A 23,831-nucleotide genomic window follows, 5' to 3' on the forward strand; every position below is an offset into this window, starting at 1 on the left:
TCAGGTTTTAGGGAGCCCCGTGGAAAAAAAGGTAAGCTGAGTATATGTGCTGGAGGAGATAAAGTAAACAAAGCCTTCTAAATCAACATAATCAACTAAGTGATGAACTCACAGAGAATGAGACAGCACACATAAGGCCTACAGAGGTTGGCATAAATTGGGATCTTGAATAAAAAAAAAAAAAAAGAGAAGTGGGAACATGAGCCTGTTGGGGATGTTGTGAATGTGTTGCTCTGATTGATTGATAAATTAAATGATGATTGGCCAGTAGCCAGGCAGGAAGTATAGGGTAGGCGGGGCAAGCATAGAGGAGATTCTGGGAATAGGAAGGCTGAGTCAGGAGATGCTGCCAGCCCTGCCAGGAGAAACAAGATGTAGAGGCAGAACTGGGAAAAGGTACCGAACCATGTGGCTAAACATAAATAAGAATTATGGGTTAATTTAAGTGTAAGAGCTAGTCAGTAATAAGCTTGAGATAATGGCCATACAGTTCGTAAATAACATAAGCCTCTGTGTGTTTACTTGGGTCTACGCTGCTGCAGGACTGGAGGGTGAGAGAGATTTGTCCTGACCACCGGCAGGCTGGGACACAAAAAATCTTCAGCTACATGAGCCCTTTCCTAACCAAGAAGCTGTCTGTAGTTGATAACCACAAAAGAAAGTTTGTTCATCTTTAAGAGAGTAACATTGGGAAAGCAAACTACTCTGAGAAGTAGGCTGCATGCCCATCAGAAGATGACTGATAGAAAACAAACTCAGCAGCTTCTTTAGAAGTTCATTGTTTCATAATGATGTGTCAGGAACTTACCCTTTGCTTTCTTTTTAATGTTCTTTACGTGTGCATTATAGCTTACAATTTAGGATTTTTATGGTTTCCATCCATGAACAAACAAGCAGGTTTCTAGTCCTTGTGCCTTCTTTGGGGCTTTTTTCCTTCTCTTTGTTTCTTTTGTCCAACCCTTATTTGTTAGTCTTTGTTTTACCTCATCTCCTCTAATCTTATATTTTACAGAAGCTTGTTTATTTTCTAGTGAAAGACGGAAAGGAAGTGGATCTGGATTGGAGGGGAGGTACAGAGGAACTGGAGAAGTAGAGAGAAGATTAACCGTAATAAGGATTCACTATGTGAGAAAGAAATCTATTTTCAATAAAAAGAAAAATAAAAGAATAAGAGATCAGACAGCACAATAACATGTAAGAATTTAGTGAATTCAGGATTAAACACATCTACTACAGAAATAGTGATTTGTGAAATATCTTGTGCTTACACTTTGTAACTCACAGTAACGTATGCTACATGTTGACATGATTTCTGATTAGCATTTTTTTGTGGTCTACATTCTTTACATATTGATAAAACTGTAATTTAAAGCATGTATTTTACATGATCAAAGCTGCAAGTTCTTGACACAATCAAGAGTCTTTCAGTTAAGATGGGATACTCTTTCTCAGAATAGCACAATATCTCATTTACTATTCTGTTTAGCAAGTCTTGGATACTGAAATTAAATTTTAAAGTGTGACTAATGTACCAGAGTCATAATTCTGCCTGTGTCTCAGACACACTTAACATCGGTGTACTTCATAGTTCTCATATTTAATATAGTTTTGAAGCCACCGAATTTTATTTTTCTTCAGAAATCATTAGTTTCAATTTATTAAAATATACTTCAAAATGAGACTTAACAATTTTCTATTGTTTTCTAAATCCATGTTTTTGGGGGAAGGCAAAAGAGGGAGGAATTTTTATAACAAACAGCAACAACATTACTACACAAGAGAAATGTCTGATCTCATTCTTTTATTTCACATGCAAGACACAGTCCAATTCAAGGGAAATGTTTCTGCTGTTCACACTCTTCCTCTGCACTCTTGAAAATATCATTTAACTTTGAGTGTTCAGTGTCACACCTCTGAAACTTGCTGAGCTTGGCAATCCTGGCATGAACCCTTGACAGCTTGTCAAGCCTAAGGCAAATGCATGTAATCTTCCCTCCCGGTAATTAATAATTAATTATTGTTCATTAATCTGTAATGAATGGTGGTTTGGAATAGTATAGCCTTAAAAAAAGTAAAACAAAGTCATTGTTATTTTAAGAGGCACTTTTGAGTTAAGATTTTATTTTTTTTAAGTCCAGGTAATTCTCATTTTAGTTGTGAACATCACTGAGATGAGCACAGTGCAGAGGCTTGATGAACTGACAACATGGTTGTCAAAGGATCTCATGAATTTTGTCTATAGATGAACTGTGAGCTGCTTCTGAAGTTTAAATCAAGAAGCACACTTATTTTCCAAGGTAAGACAATGGAACACACCAGAGTTGGCTGGTTTCTGAGAAGCAATTGTTTTTATCCTAAATATCAAAAAGCAGCAGATTTCTCCATACTGCCATAGGAAGACTATTTTCTACACTGTACACACACACACACACACACACACACACACACACACACACACACACCACACAATTGTTGACACTGTATGTATATATGTATATATATATTTATATTTATATATATACAATAGTGTAGGCAATATTCTACATTACACAGAGAGAGAGAAAGAGAGAGAGAGAGAGAGAGAGAGAGAGAGAGAGAGAGAGAGAGAGAGAGAGAGCAACAGCACATTCTACTAAAAATAAGAACGAAAAGAAAAGGAAAAGGCTGATAAAGTCATTTTAATAAATGTGAATCATTAGACATTATTTGTATTCAGCTTTGTTCGTCAGGTATTCACAGTATCACCATTTGTAATGACAATGTGTTGAGTTCTTACCTGATGGGAAAAGCTAAAATCATCTATACATGACATTTATTGAAATGGTGAAAGAAATTCTTAAAGGTGTCCCGTAAAACTATTGAATCTCCTGTCACTCTTCAGTGTTCAGAGATAATGCTTCTTTGCTCACGTGGAAATCACTTTAGAATTCCTCAATGCACAGGAAAATAATCCCTTTACAATAACTCTGTGAAAACAACAGAGGATGTAGAAAAGCTCCTCACATATGTGTTTGAATAAGGTAGAGCATGTAATTACCAGTGTGCCAAGCTATTCAAATCATCTCTCATTAGCATCATGTTCAGCCTTGAATCACAGGGTGGGTTTGTGCAGTGGGATATTGTATGAGGAAAGCTTATGCTTGTCCTCCAATGCCTCACTTGGGAATCTCAGCACATTCAATTTTGTATTTTGAGATTCTCTCTTTCGGCTTTATCAGACTTATTTTGATTGACTTTATACTACAAGCAACAGATCTTTAATTTTTTCCAAATTCTTTTATCTCTGAAGAAATAAAGTTTTGTCTTTGTTCAGTGATTTTAAGAATTCAAATTCTAACTTGTAAAGTTTGAAATAGAATACAATAGTAAAAAATTTAATTACAAAATATTTTACCTTATCTTTTCTAATACATCATCTTGTCTTTTATTTTGTATTTTATTTGTTCTTTCAATAAATCACTTGTGAAAACAAATGTTTGAGAATACAGTGACTCTGTTGATGGTGAAGGTGCATAAATAGTAACCCTTTCATATATTCATCACAGTAGTGTGTGAAAACCATATTGTTTTTTCCAATAGTATATGCATGTTCCTAATAAAATTAAGTAATGTGACTTGAAATATAGAGCAATATAATTGGCATTAAAAGCATTGCATTCTAGAAACACAGCATAAATTGACAATTCTTTATTTTGCATCATGTTATTATTATTAGATTATTTTTAGTTATATCTCTACATTACCATAGAAGGAAGAACTCAAATAACGTTTGTAATGACCAATCAAAAATTAATATATCAACAACAGAAGAAATTGGCTTATTACAAATCTACAGTTTTATCAAACATGTAAGAATTTTAAGCCATGATTTTATTTTATATTATTACTATGGTTAAATCAGTTTTTAAAATATTTGTGAGTAGTAAATACTGCCTGTTAGGTTTATGATTAGTAGTAGCATGGAATATCTATACAACAAACTAAGATGGGGATATTTTAATCTAAATAGATTACATTTGTTTCTCAGTGAAAATAACTCTTAATACTTTATTGGAATTATTATATTATTAGGGATTAAAAGAACCAGGCCAAAGTCCCTCTCATATTTCCATCAAATATTTGTGATTATAAATTTATATCTACTAATGCTGGGTGGTGGTGGTGCATGCCTTTAATCCCAGCACTCAGAAGGCAGAACCAGGTGAATCTCTGAAAGTTCGAGCCCAGCCTGGTCTACAAAGCAAGATCCAGGACAGGCACCAAACCTACACAGAGAAACCCTGTGTCTCAAAAAAAAAAAAAAAAACCCACCATAAAATAATAAATAAATAAATAAATAAATAAATAAAAATAAATAAATAAAATAAAAAATAAATAAATTTATATGTACTTATGTAAACATTTTAACTGACTCTTTAGTATCAATATAAAATGTTTTATTTTTCTTTTACATCTATACTTGTTTTGAATGCAATTTACACTCTCAAAAATTTTATAAATAGTATTTTTGTTTTTAGTCAAATGATTTGAATAAGTTAATAGATCTATAAATGAAACAGAAAAATTTGTAACAAACTACCAATATGAATTTATTTCTGAGTAAGAAACTCTGATGTTCTCTTATAAGAGTGTGTATGTTTGAGCATAATTGTGTGTGTGTAGATACAATCATTTGGAGGGCAAGGGACAACTTGGAAATTGTTCATGAGGAACTTTCTTCTTGCTTATGTCTCCTTTCTATTCCCTCCCCCTGCTCTCTCCTCTTTTCTTATCTCCTTTCTTCCCCTCCTCTCTTCTTCTTTTCTCCCCCGCTCCACTTTCATTGTGTCCTCTTCTTCCCTCTGCCTTTCCTCTCCTTCTCTCCATTTTCTTTCATTTTTAATTCTTTGGAGGCAGTATCTCTCATTTTATTCAGAACTCTGCAGAGAAACTGCTCCCTGAGACCAATGTATCTCTCTTTTTCTGAATCATCAGGGCTCAAATGATAAACTCCAATATAAGCAAGATTACCAATGATTAAACTCAGGTTCTCATGCTTTCGGGCACTTTAATCAGAGCTAATTCCTCATACCCAGTAAGTGTCATACTTTAATAGAATTATAATGTTTTATCCTATATTCAAAAATCAGAAAACTAAGGGTGTTAAGAGTATAGTTTATTAGTTAAGAGATAACAAAGAGATTATGCTTGCTTAAAAGTTTATAGTTCTTAAAAACTGAGTGCTTTAGAATAAAACAAAATTGGTTGTGAGCCTAGCCTTTAACGGCTGAGTTATGAGTCTATCAGGTCGATCTCAGTCCTCGGGGGTGGCCTTGATCTGGAGGTGATGGGAATGGGGGGTGGGCTGGGGGAAAGGGGAGGGGGGCAGGAAGTGGGAGAACAAGGGAATCTGTGGCTGTTATGCAGAACTGAATAGTATTGTAAAATAAAAGAAAAAAAAATAAACAGGATAAAAAAATAAAAAAATAAATAAAATAAAATAAAAAAAGAATAAAACAAAATTAGTAGTATAGGCAGAATTCTATCTTTATTTGTATATACAATATACACAAAAATATGGCATTCATCAATAAGTCATATTCATAGGAAAAATGTACTTGGGAAATAACAAACTTAAATAAATAAGAGATATACTTAGCAATTCCAATTATATTTCAGTTTTTGTACAAATATGATTGCTCACTTAAAAGGCAGTCTTATTACAGATTTATACTCTTCCTTCTTCAATCAATTGCAATGGTTTGTTATTATTACTTGTATCACTTTTTAAAGAACTTTGTATGTTAATATTGATGTATATGAGTGAACTGGGGGATTGAAACTGACATTAAAGTGGTAGGAGATCACTCATTGGTAAATGATGTTTGCTGCCCCCGTGGCTTAAGATCCTAAGCAAAACTAGAAAGCTGGGCGTGGCCACAGGATCCGGAACCCCTGCACTGCTGATAGATGAGAGGAGGCTCAGGAGGACTGCTGGCACTTGCTGACTGTCTGCAGAGCTCCAAATCCACTGAGAGACACTGTCTCTAGGGAATAAGCCAAGAAGTGATAAACAGGACGCTCACTGTTACCTTTTAGTTTCTTCCTGTGTGCCAGGTACTCAACTTGAACACACACATGTGCCAAACACACATGTATGTGCACATAAAAAATAAATACTGAATAATAAAATTATAAAATATTTTGACTTACATATTTCTCTGCATGTTATTCTGTGTCATAGGTGTAAAATCACCTCTTTTCTTACTCTTTTGAGACCAGATCTCACAATATAGCACAAGCTAACCTGGAACTTCTTATGTATAACATAGGTTGTCCCCTAGATTCTATTGTTTAAGATGCTAATAAGATTCTATTGTTTCTGCTTCCTAAGGTGATATCTTGTTGGCATATACTACCAAACCAACTTACACAAATATACATTTTTTGCTATGTAAAGTATGTGTGCACATGCACACTTGTGTAGTTCTTATGCTTGTTTATGTGTTGGGGATGTGTAGCCAGGCATGTGAAGACCATATGTCTATATATGTGTCTGCCTAAATTCCTCTCTAACTTGTATTTTGAGACAGTGCCTCTGTGACCATGGATCTCAATGTTTGGCTAGTCTGGCTAGCCAATAATAGCCAGAGATCCAATTATTTCACTCCCCTAACACTATGGTCACATTTTTCCATCGTAATAGCCAGTTTCTCATATGAGTGCTTAGAATTCTAACTCAGAGCTACATGCTGAGCAACAAGCACTTTATCAACTGAGCCATCTACTCAGCCCAAAAGTATATTCAATAAGCATTGGACACTGGAACAATTGACAATTAATATTAGCATTTAGAACAAGATTAATTATCCTAAATTAGTAAATAATAATGGTAATTTTCCTATAAAGAGAAGGAATATTTACTAGAAGTAGGGGATTCAGATCAAGAAGTCTAATAACAGTAGTAATATAAAATAATTCTTAATCTTATACCATATTTATAATTTTATTGATATAATCAATGTATTCTTTTTCTATGAATCTCAGAGTTAAAATCAAAAGAATAAATCATGTCCTAAGATAAGTATTTTAAAATCAAGACACACAAGTAAAATAAATATTGTAGCATAGTAGATTTCTTCATGAGTTGGGAATTTTAAATTAATATAATTCTGTTTGCAATTTTTTTGCGTGCATTAGAAACATTGTATTTGTGGTAGGAAGGTAAGCTGAATAAGCAAAGTTTATTTCCTTTTTCTTTTGATATGGTCATACTATTTCTGTGTAAAAATATTAAAATTGGAGACAAAATACCTATTTGTGTTTTACTGAAGAAATAATTCATAAATATGAATAATGGGCCTGTACTGGTTTGCATGCCCACTATATGAATGGTGTCAGGAAGCACACAGGGTGTTGGGAGTCATGCAGCCTAGTCTCAGATCTACATATGGCTGCCTGTCCAACAGGTTTCCTTGAGACAAGGTGTCTTGTGGAAATGGACTCTCACTTGTCAAGGACCAGTAGTCCACAGGACAGTGTAGGAATTTACAAAATTCATATAGCTTGCAGGCCCTTTTCTCCCTCATAATATTGTTGATTCTTCAGGTGGTTTTTAGTATTACTTTGTCAGTCACACATGCAGCAGCTATAATTTTCCTTGAAAATTTTCTTTCTTTTCAAATACTTTCCCCTAGGTTTCAGCAGGAGGTTAATGCTTCTCAAATCTCTTGCTGGAATTACTAACTACACCTCTCAACTCTGCGAACTTTTCTGACTCAATGGAGATAGTTAGGAACATATGAGAAAACAACACTTGGAACATTAACCATATCTCACAGTTCTGGAAAGGATAGCAGGGAAGGCATACACAGACTAGGAAGAAAGCCTCAGGAATACACATAGTGCCAAAGGTTGAGAGTAAGTTCCCTGGACACCAAGCTTAGAATCATTGGTAGGATCAGGTATGCTCCAAGAGGAAAAAATACAATGCAAAAATGTGGGATGGATAGATCCATGTTCACCATACATAGGAGCTTATATCGGTAGAAGACGTATGGTGTAGCAAGATGGGAAAAGAGTGCTTTATCAAAGCCTGCCTTTTACAGAGAACATGGGGCACCCTTGTAGAAAATGGAACTGTATAAAAATATATTTTGCAGACATGAAAGAATTGTCCGGTTTTGAATATTGTTGTCCTTCAGGCATTGTGCCCATGACTATTACATTTAAATTTTGTAACTTCAAGTAGCCACCAGCAGACACAAGTGCTGTGAGAGCATCCCGTGTCCGGCTTGATACTTAATTCAGCCGGCAAAAATGCTGAACTCTATGTCTAGAATAAGGTTATGCAGGGGGTGGGGAGATGTATTTGGGGAAGCATAAAGGGGAACAACGGAGGCCTTCATAAGAATCATGATGTATTCCTTAAATTGTGATGTATTTCTTAACGTCAAAAATAGAAGTCAATGATAAAGCTGTTTACATAACCATGCAAGAAAAGCTCTGTTTAAGTGTAAATAAACATGGCCTGAGCTATTTAGGGCCACTTGAGTGCAATCTACTTGGTGGTCAGTTTTCCTTGTGCCAGTATCCCTTCCCTGTCTCAGGACCTGAACCCTGGCCAAGACTGGATCCCACCATCAGGGTTCAGGCCTATGGCGTATAGGCACTTTTCACCCACAGGCAGTCAGGCAAAAGAATTTCCCTGGGAGCTCCCAACTCTGGAATCTCTCCCATGTGCCTCATGTGTGAAAGTGTTCCTGGAAGCCCATCAGGGTTATCATAGTGCATTGTTCCACAGAGATACTGTGCTCAGGACTGCTAAATCAGAACAATTGTCACTGTCACGAAGCACATTTCCCCTCACATTTTGCTGGTGAATTAGTGATGCTCTAATAGGATAATTTCATCAATAACCTTACTTTTACAATTAAATAGCATGAGACATACTGGAGCAGGGGATGAAACAATGTTTTCTGTCTTGAGAGTTTCTCCTGAGCTGGCCCAACCTTGCCTATAGCTTATGGGCAGTACACATACAATTTGCCAAGACAGTCATTGCTTTATGAGTTTCTGGATCAAGTATGTTGATACGTAAGGTTCAAGAGTGCCGGTTGCAAAACTCTTATAATGTGTATCATCACTGATGCAAAATCAACTTTATCCAGACAAGTGTTAAATTTAATGAGAATGCTTGAGTATTTCTAAAAATTAAAAAAAAATGCTGTTCAAATTTTGAACAAAAATAAGTTAGTCAATATGTCTTTAATAAGAACCCTAAATGTTGAAAAAGTGTTCCATCCTATGTCATAGAAGCTATAATAATTATAATCATTTCTTTTATTTTTAACCTTTTAATTTTGAAATAATTAACAACTCATAAGAAGTTGCAAAATAGTACCAAAAAGTGTCACATATCCTTGAAGTAATTTAAATAAAAGCTGACAGCCTACCTAATTAGAGTACAATATCTAAACTAGACAAGTTGTATTGTAAAATACAATTAACTATATACAGACATTTGTAGTATTCCACCAGCATTCATATGCATTGATTTGTGCATGTGTGCAAGTCAAAGGTCTGTTAAAATATGAGGTTATTAAGGTTTCATAGGTGTGTGTTTAAATGAAGTAAATATCTCTTTTAAAATCTTGTTCTTTTTTTTCAATTCTATTATTTTGATGATTTTTGCCTTTGAGTCAAATGGATGACAGAATGGAGGTTACAAGGGACTGGGCTGAGAGGGCATGTGTGAATCTGAGCATTGTGATCATAGTTCACAAGTTTTCATTTTGATGGGAGGTGCAGGTTTAACAAAACTGTTACTACACGTGAACATTGATTAAAGGCATTAGTAGTAGGTGTAGTCTCATTACAAAATGTAATTTTATTAAGTATTACATATTTTATTAAATCTTTTAGGAATTCTACAGTGTATATATGCTTAAAACATAATGGTGCATACAATACATGCATATAAATTTATGTCATTTAAAAATAAAACACACCTGCCACTGGCAATATCATTCAGAGTTTAATAGCATGTGCTGCTTTTCCAGAGGACCCAACATCAAATCCCTGATGACACCTTAGGTTGTTCACAACCACATTTAATTCCAGTTCAAAGAGATACCATAACCTCTTCTTGGTTCTATAGACACCAACATGCATATGAACATTCATACATGAAAATACCACATCTACATAAATTTTAAAAAATTCTTGAAAAAAAACCATTTCCTTTAAAAAGTGTAGAAAAAATAAGTATACAAAAGAATCACCACCTTAAATTGTACCTTAGGCTCAATCTGAATCTTCTGAGTTAAATTATGGTAATGAATAATAATTATTCTAATTTTTTCATGTTTATTTGGTGAGAGATGAGAGTTATATTTAATGTTTAAATACCCCACAAACAATTCCATTTTATGAGACAGCTATTTGTAGAACATTAGAAAATAAAGCACTAATTTTTGTTGCCATCAACATTATGGTTGCTGATTAAAATTGAAGCAGCCCAGCAATAATATAGAGACTAATTATGTGAAAGAAATAGTTGCAGACATTAGAAATTCAGCAAACATTTAATCAGCACTTGCCAGATTTCTCTGCTTATCAGAGACTGAATGTCAAATCCTAGCACTTTTTAAAGGTTTCATTATAGAAAATTACATTAAGACTGGCTTTTCATGTTTGATAGCATGCTGATGTCTTTCTGAAAGTGAAGAGCTTCATGTGGATACTTGAATGCAGAATGAACATGAGTTATCACATTTCTAAGCATTCAATTCTAAAATAAAGACTAAAATAAATAGTGTATCTCTGTGGATAAAATTCCTATTTGGGGGGAAAGAGTGTCAGTAAGAATAAATACTTTTAACATTTATTTCTTTATAATTTTATTTTACACATACACATATATGAACACATATACACACACATGCACACACTGTTCTTCAATAATATTCTCCCCTGCTAGCCTTTCTTATCTCCTTTCTTCTCTCTCTGAATCCCTTCCTATTACCAATAAGAAAATCCCCCCAGCATTCGTGCTTTTTTTTTTTTGTCTTAATAGGTATTACTTGAGACTGTATTATGCTGACCCCCATTATCTATTTAAAATTATGCAAATTTCATAGTACTTGTATAAACACACTACATTCTTTTTTGTTTTACATTAATATCTCAATAACATTTTTTTTATCTAATGTCAATACCAAAGTAAACATTTCCAGAGAACTCATTATTTCTTAAATAACAAACTTTTAACATTTTAAATGAATTACAGAAAGATATCTTGGAGGTTGAAAATGCTTTATTTATTTTTGAGAATCTCAGCTATTGCATTTGATAATATGCACACCTTGACCAACTCCCAAATCATATCCTCTTCCATACTGTGGTAGTTTGAATGTAACTGACCCCCATGATCTCAAAGACACTATTAGGAGGTGTGGCCGATTGGAATAGCTATGGCTTTGTTGTAGGAAGTGTCACTGAGCAGTGGGCTTTGAGGATTCCTCAGCTCATGTTACTGCCCAGTATCTCAGTTGAATTCCTGGGTCCTGAAAAATGTAGCACTCACAGCTCCAGCATCATTTTTGCCTGGCACAATGCCATGTTCCCCATCATGATGATAATGGACTGATCTTCTGAAACTATAATTGATCTCGCTCAATTAAATATTTTCTTTATAATTTATAAGAGATGCTGTAGTCATGGTGTCTCTTCAGAGCAATAGAAAACCTAACAAAGACAGAAGCTGGTACCAGGGCACTGAGGTGTTGCTGTTATAGGCCAGATCATGGGTTTGTTTGGAGCAATTTGAACTTTGGTACTCTGGGTTATGAATGCAGTGGAATGCTTTAAGCAATGCTTTCTGGGCCATACTAGTAGGATCATGGAAGACAGTGGTGAAAGTGGTGTTTTGATTTGATGAACTAGCTCAAGAACTGACAGAGAAGAATGTTCGTATATGTCCTAGAGCCTGGTCTTATGATATTGTGGTGAAGAAAGTGGATGAATTTTGCCTTTATCTGAAGAGTCTGCCTGAGATAAAAGTGAAGAGTTCAGATTAGTTCCATTTGCAGAAGAAATCTCAAAACAGCCTAGTATAGATTCTGTTGCATGGTTACTAGTATTCATTCTTATAAAGATGTTATAATGAGCCGGGCGTTGGTGGTGCACGCCTTTAATCCCAGCACTCGGGAGGCAGAGCCAGGCGGATCTCTGTGAGTTCGAGGCCAGCCTGGGCTACCAAGTGAGTTCCAGGAAAGGCGCAAAGCTACACAGAGAAACCCTGTCTCGAAAAACCAAAAAAAAAAAAAAAAAAAAAAAAAGATGTTATAATGAAAAGGAACAAGCTGAACAGGGTAAATCACAAAATGTAAATTTTGAGGAGAGAGAGAGAGCACCAGGAAGTGGAACAGAGCTAAATTCTGTGTTCAAGGAGAAAAACAGGTTAAGAAATTGGAAAAAGGGAAAGGGAGTACTGACCTCATGCCAGGATCCTTTCCAGCTGAATTTCCACCTTATAAGAAGGAACTAAAGAAAAGCTTAGTGCTAGGTGAGGTGGGACACACCTTTAATCCCAGAACTGGGAAGGGAGAGGTTGGTTGACAGATCTCTGAAGTTGAGGCCGGTCTGGTTTACAAAGCAAGTTTCAGGACAACCAAGCTTAGGCACTAAAAGACAGAAAGCCTGTGATGATGTAGTTGAATGGGGAAGGGGTGCAAGCAGCAGAACTTGGCAGTTTTGGCCATGGGTTCTGGGGCTAAGGAATTTGCCTCCTCAAATAAGGGAAGGTACAGAGGCCAGGCATGTGTCAGGGGTGTCCCTGAATGGAGGCCTAGAGAGGCCATTGTGTGAAGGTCTAAACTTGAAGCCTCAATTGCCTTGGAGGATTCAAGATGTAGAAGATGACAGAGTTATGGGATATCTGCCAAGGGGAGCTGCTGAAAGGAATATAACCAGTCAAAGAGAAAGAAGTGTGTTGCAGTCAACAAAGCTGAGTGGAGTAGATGTGGAGAGTGTTTTGACATCAGGCATGGACATAAAGGGTTTGGAGTTTGCCCAGCTGGTTTTTGGTCTTGCTTTGGTCCAGTATTTCCTTTCTATACTCCCTTTTCTGCATTTTGGAATTATAATGTATATCCTGTGCCGTATATTTTGGAAGCATGTGATCTGTTTCTTGATTTTTATAGGTGATTGCAGATAAACCATTCATAAATCTCAGAATAGATTTTGAATTTTGTACTTTAAAACATTGTTGAGACTGTGATAGACTACAGGAATTTTGAAGGTGAACTAAATGAGGCTGTGAATATCACTCTGTATGCTGTGAATGTGTTGCTCTGATTTGGTTGATAAATAAAATTCTGATTGGCCAGTAGCAAGGCAGGAAGTATAGTATAGGCAGGACAAGCAGAGAGGAGAATTCTGGGAAGAGGAAGACTGAGTCAGGAGTCACCAGCCAGACACAGAGGAAGCAAGATGAAAAGTACCAATAAGCCACAAGCAGGGTGGCAAATTATAGATGAATAGAAATGGGTTAATTTAAGCTATAAGAACTAGATAGAAAGAAGCCTGTCATGGCCATACAGTATGTAAGTAATATAAGACTCTGTGTGTTTATTTGGTTTTGAGCAGCTTCAGGAGCCAGGTGGAGACAGGAAAACTCCAGTTACAAATGAATTTTTGAATTATAATATTGTTATAAGCTTATGGGGGCCAGAGGGTGTGATATGGTAGTTTAAATATAATTGGCCACCATAATCACACAGGGAGTGGTATTTTTAGGTGTGGCTTACTGAAGTAGGTATGGCCTTATTGGAGGAAGTGTGTCACTGTGGGGGTGGACTTTGAGGTTTCCTATGCTCAGGATACTGCCCTGTGTCTCAGTCAAATTCCTCTTGCCTGCAAGATGTAGCATTAGCAGCTCTAGCATGATGTCTGCCTGAAAACCACCAAGATCCCTGTCATGATGATAATGGACTGAACTTCTGAAACTGTAAGCAGACCACTACCAATTAAATGTTTTTCTGTGGTCATGGTGTTTCTTCACAGCAGTAGAGAACCTAAGACAACCTGCTTTCTATCCCCCATATATCTTAAATCCATTGAGTTAAACTTGTGTGACCCATTGATTCTTGGGTCTGTAGTCATCCTCCCACACGTAGGCGTTGATAACCAGGGGTTGCAGCCTTAAAGAAAAGTACCTCTTCGTCATGCAGCAGCTATCAATTAGCAATATCTCCTCAATTAAAGGTGGATTTTCATGTATACATCACATGATGAGATGTTTCTGGCCTGTGCAGATAATGTGCATGTTGTCACAATTGCTGTGATTTCATATGAGCAAATGCCTGATTATGTCCAGAAAACACGATTTTCTTGTGATCACCTACAACTACAGTCTCTGGCTATTAGTATCTTTTAGCCCTCTCTTCCATAATAACCTAATACCATAGGTTCTACAGTTTTTATATAATGTCAATGTAAATTGTTAGCTTGTCTTTATTTTTCTTGAATTAAGAGTTGATTTTGCAATTTGGGGCCTAAAGGAACACTAAAAAAGTATAAAAATATTTTTCTTCTACTAACATGCATTCCATTCATATAAAAGAAAGTTTATTTATTCTTTAAAATTCCATAACATTATAATTAATATTCATCTGCTTCCATTTTGTTTTATATTTTGTTTACCTTGTATTTTGATGACATCTGTCTTTGAATTTCCACCTCTAACTTGTCCTGGACACCCCACACAACCTCTTCTAAGTTTTAAATATTCTCTTTTTATAAATAATCCATTAGGTCCAGTTAATCCTGCCTATATGCACATGGCTACAGGAACATCAAATGAAACATGAGCCTTGTGTCTTCTTCCCCATTTATGCTAGAATTTTTTGATGACTTGATGTTATTCAAGTCTTGTATATACCACCATAGGTATTCTGAGTTCATGAATGAACTGTTCTTGTTATATTGAGAAGAAATTATATCATGGTCATTCATTCCAAAATCTAACAATTGCAATCTTTGCACTCAATTTTCTATATTTTTTTTTTTTTTTTTTTTTTTTTTGGTTTTTCGAGACAGGGTTTCTCTGCGTAGCTTTGCGCCTTTCCTGGAGCTCACTTGGTAGCCCAGGCTGGCCTCGAACTCACGGAGATCCGCCTGGCTCTGCCTCCCGAGTGCTGGGATTAAAGGCGTGCGCCACCACCGCCCGGCTCAATTTTCTATATTTTTTAAACCTTGATGGGAGAAGTGTGATATAGTTCTCCCTTATGGTGCTGAACACTCTATAGGGACCTTTACTCCACACTTTGACTGGTTGTGAGGCTGTGTTAAGAAAAGCCCATTTAAAAAAAAAGAAACTTCTGTAATGAGGCATAAGAACTATATTAATTTATATGTAAAATGGTAAGATTTTAGAGTTATTTGAAACTATATTCATTTAGCAAAAGGACAATTTATACCCTAAGATTGATAATAACTTTATATAGCCTTGGCCAGATTTATAGTATTAAGTATTCCCTCATGTGGACTAAGCATTTTACACTGAGTCAGAAAGTTTTTGGTTATTTCATGTCACTTTTTTTCCATGCCATTTCCAAAAATCATACCACTTATAACTACATTAATGACAGGTATTTCGTTATGTAATCCTCAGTGATATTTTTTTGTCACCAGAATCACAGTAGGTACTACTTGTTTTCTGATATCTGATTGTTTTTATTGAATAGCAATATTATGAACATTTTCAATTATGTACCGTGTTATACATATTATTGTAGTACTTTTCATTACAGTTTTATTACTAAAATGTTATTTTTATAATGTATTTCTTTTTCAAAATGAATTGAAAAAGTATGAAAAACATTAAACTCCTAGGAAAATGTGTCTACTGATAAGTATTTGTGTTTTTGAAGATAGTAGAAAAGAGAAAAGAATAAGTTGAAGGCATGGGAAAGACTTATTTATATTTTATGTATGAGTGTTCTGCATGTATACCTTCATGCCAGAAGGGGGCATCAGATTCCACTGTAGATGGTTGTGAGCCACCATGTGGTTGCTGGGAATTGAACTCAGGACCTCTGGAAGAGCAGCCAGTGCTTTTAACCGCTGAGCCATCTCTCCAGCCCCGAAGGCATGGGAAAGAAAGAATCATAATTTCATTGTGAGTGTCTTTGAGTGGTAGAAGGCTACAAGGCATATGAACTCAGGAAGAGAGTAGACATGTCCTAAACAGGAGGGACTCAACAGAGTTAAGACTGATAGTGTGTGTGTGTGTGTGTGTGTGTGTGTGTGTGTGTGTGTATGTGTGTAAATATATATATGTATGTATATATATGAACATGTAGAAAAAAATAATAACTTGGAAAAGAGTTTATGTTTAAAAATCTTCCAATAATATCATGCCAAAGATAGATAAGATACATGAGAAGATATTATAAATTCTTTTGCCTAAATAAATAAATAGTATGAACAATTATTGAAAAAAAATGTAGACTGAAAACAATGTAGACTTTGAATCAGGTGATAATATTTTGTTGAGTTTACATCAATTACTATGACCTAATACTAAAATATGTGATGAAAGTGTTAGTTCAAGCATTACTTGAAATTTTTGTTAAAGAACCAGAGGAATTCAAATACAGTTATGAATAGGTAAAACTCGAGACTTTATCAGGAGAGTAAGTAGTTCACCTTAGGTTCATTAAAGGTTAGATACCATATTTTATAATTCTTTTATAAACGATGCTTATTTTAGCTACTATGCCATTTTGGGTTTTTTTTTATCAGCAATTATACTATTGGAAATGAGTTAAATAGATACAAATATTAAAACTGCCTTGTATTTACTGAAGACAGGAAATTAATTGTCTGATTATTCATTTGTCTTCATATAGGCCTGTAGATTAATTATTAAATAAATTTATTATAATTACTTCTTTGCATTTTAAATTTTGAACTGAAACATATTTTATGATTGAGATAAAAATATAGGTTATATTAAATAGTTATAACTTCACTATATTCTCAACAACACTATAAATACTTTATTTCATGAAGTGTAAAATGAAATTCCCTAATGATAAGTATAGAAGAGCTTTAAGATGACAATTCATCATTTAATCTATAATTGACTAATAAATATGACAAGATAATCTTACTTGAGTGCCAATAATTAGGAATTTTATATTTATATGATTTAATAAGTGAGAATGATCTTAATGTTAGCAATAATTTCATTTTGTAAATTAGGCAAAGTTGGAACTTATAGTTCCTTTGGAGTCACTAAATTCTGAAGTTTATAACTAGGAGCAATAATGTGGAAACAGTAAAGACCTAAGTGATTAGAAGAAAGAAGTTCAGTTACAAAAAGAATCTGTGACAGTTAATAAACTTAGGAAGAAGATGCATTTGCTTCAATTACACTTTCACTTATGCCTATAAATTTCAATTTATTAGGGAAAGCAAAATCATACTTCAAGTTAGTTTAAGAATATGGAATGAATATCTATATGTTAGAGTATTTTTAAATTTTTAGCCCATTGTAAAAATGGAGTCTGAGATGTGTACAAGTAATCTTGATCTCTGAAAGAGATATGTCTCATATGTAGAAGAAGAATAAATATTTACATGTGTAAAATTAAGCCTACCCGAATATGTAGATATCATATCCTAAGTATTTATATTAAAATACTTTGGATAATAATCTAAAGCTAAAATACTCTTTTATATCATCACCATTTATGATACAAACAATTCTTTATCTGAAGTAGCTCAGCTGTATAACTACAGAATGTACTGTTAGAGTGACTTTATTTGAATCTGTGCTTTTGTACCATCTGTTTGAAGTATTTAAGTTCATTTTACTCTCAGCAAATTAACAGGACACAAAATTTACATGGAGAAATCAATAGCATTTCTAGAGACACATGGCAAATATTCTGAGACAGTAACTAGAGAAACAACCCCAATAACAGTAGCCTCAAAAACATTTAAACAAACATAGCAAAGAGAATGAAAAAGTTGTCAAGTTAAGAGGCTGGGACACTTGAAAAAAATATAAGAAGATACCAGATGGAAAAATCTTCCATGCTCATGGGTTGGTATGACTAATAGTGTGTAAACGGCCATTGTTCTAGCAGCAACTCACGGTTTTTATGCAATCCTCATCAAAATTTGACTGCATTTCTTCACGGTAACCAAACAAAATTGCATATTTCATGGGTGTATATAACATACCCCAAATAGCCAAAATAACAACAAAAACATTGGAGTATTACTCAATTCCTAAGAAAATTGAAATTGTGTAATTTGCAGGTAAATGGATGGAGCTGAAAACAGTTTCTCAGTGAAGTAATCCAGATACAGAAAGACAAAAGTGAAATGTTTTTCTCTTAGTTGTTGTTAGCTGTGAATCTTCCTGTATGTTTGGATCTTTAGAGAATTGATAGAGGTCTTGAAATTTCTAAAGGGTCATGAGGCAGAGGGGAATATTTTCAAAGGTAGAGAGTTAGAAAGCAGTATTGTAACCAGTGAAAGTAGAGTAATATAATGGAAAAAGGCTAAATTGAATTAGGGGATTGGTTGGTAGGGTAGAAGGTAAAATGTGGGGAGCTTTATTTAATATTAAAAATATATTAGAAACATATATGACTCAGGAGGCAGGGGCAGAAGGATCTCTGTGCATTTGAGGCCTGCCTGGACTACAGAGTGAGTTCCAGGAAAGGTGCAAAGCTACACAGGGAAACAGTGTCTCGAAAAAACAAAAAAAAATTATATTTATATAATTATATATATATGGAAAATAATATACAGTATTATGTATATGCTCTCTAAAATATTTAAATATAAATATACATGCATAGAGTTTAATTGAAATTAATTTGTAATGGGGCTGCTACTAGACACCACATGCTAACCAAAAAAAAGGCAAGTGACAGGAAAAGGCTGCTTTGTGGGAGTTGGTCAGTAAGTCCCCACAGAACTCCTGAATGTAGCAGACTATTGCTCATGTTAAGATTACTCTCCAATACTTGATATTAAGACCTGAGTAAGACACCACACATTATGACATAGAATCTAGAAAGATCAAGTCAGTGCTCACCTGGAAGGTTCATGCCTACTGGATAGTTTTCATAGTCCTGGGAAGTGCTATGTTACACATGCTAAAAGAGGGTAAGAGTAATATCATTTTTACTCAGCTATAAACTCTAAGAGATAAAACAATCAGCAAGGTATGTCTACTGCTACAATGGTGGTATGAATATTATGGGAGGACTCAACCATTTCATAATTTTATTTAAGTTCTGCTTCACGAAATGAAATCCATATCTGGCACAATAATTGTGACCCACAAACTATGGCTAGACAGGTCAGAGGATGTAGCTAAGGATTTCTTGCTATTACTCTAGTAAGAAACCATGAACTTAAACTTACTATTAATGTTAGCATTCTACACACTGATTAGTTCATTTCTCAACACTAAGGGGAAAAGTTACTTTTCTTGACAGATGGTGGTGAACGTTGAAGTCCTCGATGGATCAAGGTCCAAAAAATAAGACTGTGGAATGTCCACCCGTAAATACAACACACATATTACACTCTTTTTTCGAAAATTTAGGTATGATTGTGGAAGAGGTGTCAAAAGAGTGTAAGATTCAGGAGCTATGGACGACTACAAGGAAGTCATGTTGTCTAAGTAGAGCAGGGAAGTTATATGAGTTCAAAGTAGTTGAGACAGTATGCCCAAGACTTGTGCAAGCCCTACTCCAAGAAACCCCAACATTGAGAAGGATATGGAGTCCGTCTTCTAGCTTTAGGGATACTGGCAACTGAAAAGAGATTCAGTTTTCTTTGAAAGTGACACCAGTGGTAGGTTTAACATGTCCACGAATCCCATACTACATAGACAGCACCAATTATCCTTGATGCAATAGAAAGGAAAACAAAAGGAAGTAGACGCAAAGTTTGGTGGATAGTTAAGGAGGAGTGACCTTGGAAAGACAAGATGGGCATGAATATGAGCAAAATATGTTGTATGAAATTATAAAAGAACAAAAAGATATATATTGAAATACATAATTACCATATTTACAAATAAGTAACCTCTTCCTGGCACTTACCTTTTCATGTGTTAGCATGTGGTATCTAGTAGCAGCTATATTGTCCCATTTTAGATTAATTCCATTTTACCTCATTTATGTATGGGTATTTATATATTTTAATAAGCATATACAGTAGTAGGTTTTCATATGTATTTTTAATTTTTAAAAAATATATAATATACATATATGTATATATATAATATACAGAATTAGACTTTCTCTTTTTTTTACAAGAGCTGAGGACCAAACCCAGGGCCTTGCACTTGCTAGGCAAGCACTCTACCACTGAGCTAAATCCCCCACCCTAGACTTTAAATTTTCTTCATTGTACATTGTCACAACTCAGAGGATGTTAAAAATAAGTATAATTACTGAATACACCAACCCATAAATTGCATATTACACAAAAATATTTTTATTTCTCTGAAGTCTGCTTGTATTTCCAAATAAAGAGGACTGTGCTATATATGTAGATGTAATGTCAGGAAGGACCATGATAAACTAGCATTTTTCATTTTTATTGAATACAAATTAACTCAAATACACTTTCCACATATGTTTAAATTTTTCAAGTAATATACAGTTTGGAATGGATAGAAAACCTTAGCATGCCTGTTTGATGATTAGGAATCATGTTCATGTATAATAGTTAATGAAATACTATTATGTGGAAGTTTTAGTGTAGTTTTAGCTAACAGAATTGTAGTACATGAAATCTTATGATATATAGCTGTTTCCCCCAAAGTATAACTTTCTCTCCCTGAAGAAAGAAGTAGAATTGCATGATTCAGGAAATGAAATATCCATGGGTCAGGAAGATCTTGCAAATGACACACCACAGGGATGTCATGGGACTTACAAGGATCATTAAGCTTAGAAAGTTACAAGATTTACTCCACCTCCTAAGATTATATTGTAGTAATTTTTACTGTGATAGAAAATTTGCATACAAATATCAATTATACCTATACATTTTTCAAGAAGCTCTAGATATACAACTTCCATGCACTTCCTAGTGATACAACAACCTCTGAGTCATTCATGATCCTGTAAGTTTCCTCAAAATACTCATTGATTTACCCAGGTAGGTATGGATGGATCATTTTTTTCTTGTCATTAATATCATATCTGTGAATGAAATGATGTGTCTTCACATATCCCCAGGAAAAGGAACACAAAATCCTGGAGAAGTAAAATTAGGAGACTGATGTTGGATTTAAAAAAAAATAATAATTTTCATTACCTAATGGCCATTTACTTGATATTGAACAATCATCAAATATTATTTGTGTTTTCTTACTTTGAGTACTCCTGACTGAATTTCTTAATCCATTTATTTGATTTATTTGTTGTCTATCAACATTTGAATAGATAAAACACATGCAGTATATATAGACAATGAAATTTTATTTACCTAAATATATATTCAAAATTACAATATGTGTAAGAAAACAGATATAATGTGAAATCATGATGTTAAGTGAAATAAGCCAGAGGCAGAAAGAAAAATGCGAAGTCTTTTCTTTACATATGCATATGTAAACATTTATATTATGAAATTGGAAAGAGAACCATGAAAGGAAAATAAAGGATCTCCAGGAAAGAAGATCAAGGGCAGGAGAGAGAGACAGAGAGACAGAGACAGAGAATTATTAAGTATGTTCTGCATCAGAGTAAAATAGAGCTATTGAATTGTGGAAGCAAAGAGACCAGCAATTTGGGGTAAAGTGAAACACAATGTGAGATGAGAAAAAGTTAAAACTATATAAGTATATAGCCAGACCACTGTACCTTTGGCTGGCTTGGGGGCCTATAACCCCTGGCCTGTAAGGCCACCAATTTTTTTTCATGGATTTGCCCCATGTTGGGCTCCACAAAATTTCCTTGGATCCTTCTCCCATTTCTCAGGTAATATTATATCCTTCTGAGGTCTTTGATGTAGTTGAAGACTAGATAGTTATAATTTCCTTAATTATGATAAAAGATAAATTATATATAAAACCTTAGACTCACATATATAGGATAGATAGGATATTTTCTTTAATTTTGCCAAATACAAATAGACTAGATATTATAACTATTAGTCTTTCTTGATAATTGTTTTGTTATATATAATTTTACTATGTTAAAGTTGAAACCTTCCTTTTTGAAAAGAAAAAAGAAAATGGGACGTGCTGGGAGTGTCCTTTTGTATGCTGTGAATGTGTTTCTCTGATTAATTGATAAATAAAATGCTGATTGGCCAGTAGCCAGGCAGGAGTATAGGTGGGATAAACAGAGAGGATAATTTTGGGAAGTGGAAGGCTGAGTCAAGAGATGCTGCTAGCTGTCAGCATCATGAGAAATAAGATGTAAAGTACTAGTAAGCCACAAGCCACAAGGCAACTTATAGAGTAATAGAAATTGGTTAAGATATAAGAACTAGATAGCAAGAAGCCTGCCACAGCCATACAGTTTATAAGTAATATAAGTCTCTGTATGTTTATTTGGGTCTGAGTGGCTGCAGGCTCAGGCAGGACTGGAGATTACTCCAGCTACAACAGTACTTGTCCTAATGCGAATGAAATTCAAAACCACTTTTCTTTTTTTTTAAATTTATTTATTTATTATGTGTACAGTGTTCTGCCTGTGTGTCAGGTCTCATTACAGATGGTTGTGAGTCACCATGTGGTTGCTGGGAATTGAACTCCGGATCTCTGGAAGAGTAGCCAGTGCTCTTAACTGCTGAGCCGTCTCTCCAGCCATAAAACCACTTTTCAAAGGACAGATGTGATTAAATATCATATTTTGTCATATTATCTTTATATGAAATATCCAGCTGAAGTAAGATTATGGGGATAAGAGCCAAATATCAGTCAAAAACTGTTAGGAGGATGTGTGATTAGGGAGTATTGACATATGAGTGTCACACTTTCTTTAAGGCTGATAAAATATTTCAGAATGTCAGTTAGTTACAACATAGTCTTTATAAGAGTATATTTAAACATATATATTTATATTTTATAAATATTATCTCATCCAAAAACATTTATTATTTTCAATTAATAATTTAATAATTATCAATGAATACTTCACAGTGTTGTATAAATTTTAAATCAGCATATTTACCAAGAAGCTTGCAAATATTAAGTAATATGTGTTATAGATTGTAGTTCTGAACTCCAAAGAAAATTTTGTAACTTGACTTTGGCCAAATATTTATAAACTTTCCTAATACAAATTGTTTGCTATTTTTTTTTAACTACTCTGGGAAATTGCAATGATTTGAAGCAAGGTTCATATCTGTCATTTCAACATTAAGCTTGTCCCAGGATCTTAGGACACAGCTGGCATCACAACAAAACCATATACCACATCAATAGACTAGGATTTGGCTAATTATATCTCTATGGGGATTTATTTGATGGATGTATCTTTAGATCGCCTCTTTACGGTAGAAAATGCACCTTGGCATAAAACCATAGTACATGCTGGGAGTAATACTTTTACACTTCCTAATTAGTTGCTTTGTGTTAGTACAAGATACTCAGCAATAACTTCAAGGATGATCCTAACCAATAATTTATTAAAATACATAATTTAGTAAGTCTTGCAATGAGGAATTGAAGTAGTGAAATTTGTCATTACTAATACTTTCAGCATATTGGACTACTGACCATTTAATATGACCAAATCACTAAAATTCTATGAAATATTTAGTATAATATGTCCTAGAATAAAAATATGTAT

The sequence above is a fragment of the Peromyscus maniculatus genome, chromosome 9 (assembly GCF_049852395.1).
Source record: "Peromyscus maniculatus bairdii isolate BWxNUB_F1_BW_parent chromosome 9, HU_Pman_BW_mat_3.1, whole genome shotgun sequence".
NCBI lineage: Eukaryota > Metazoa > Chordata > Mammalia > Rodentia > Cricetidae > Peromyscus > Peromyscus maniculatus.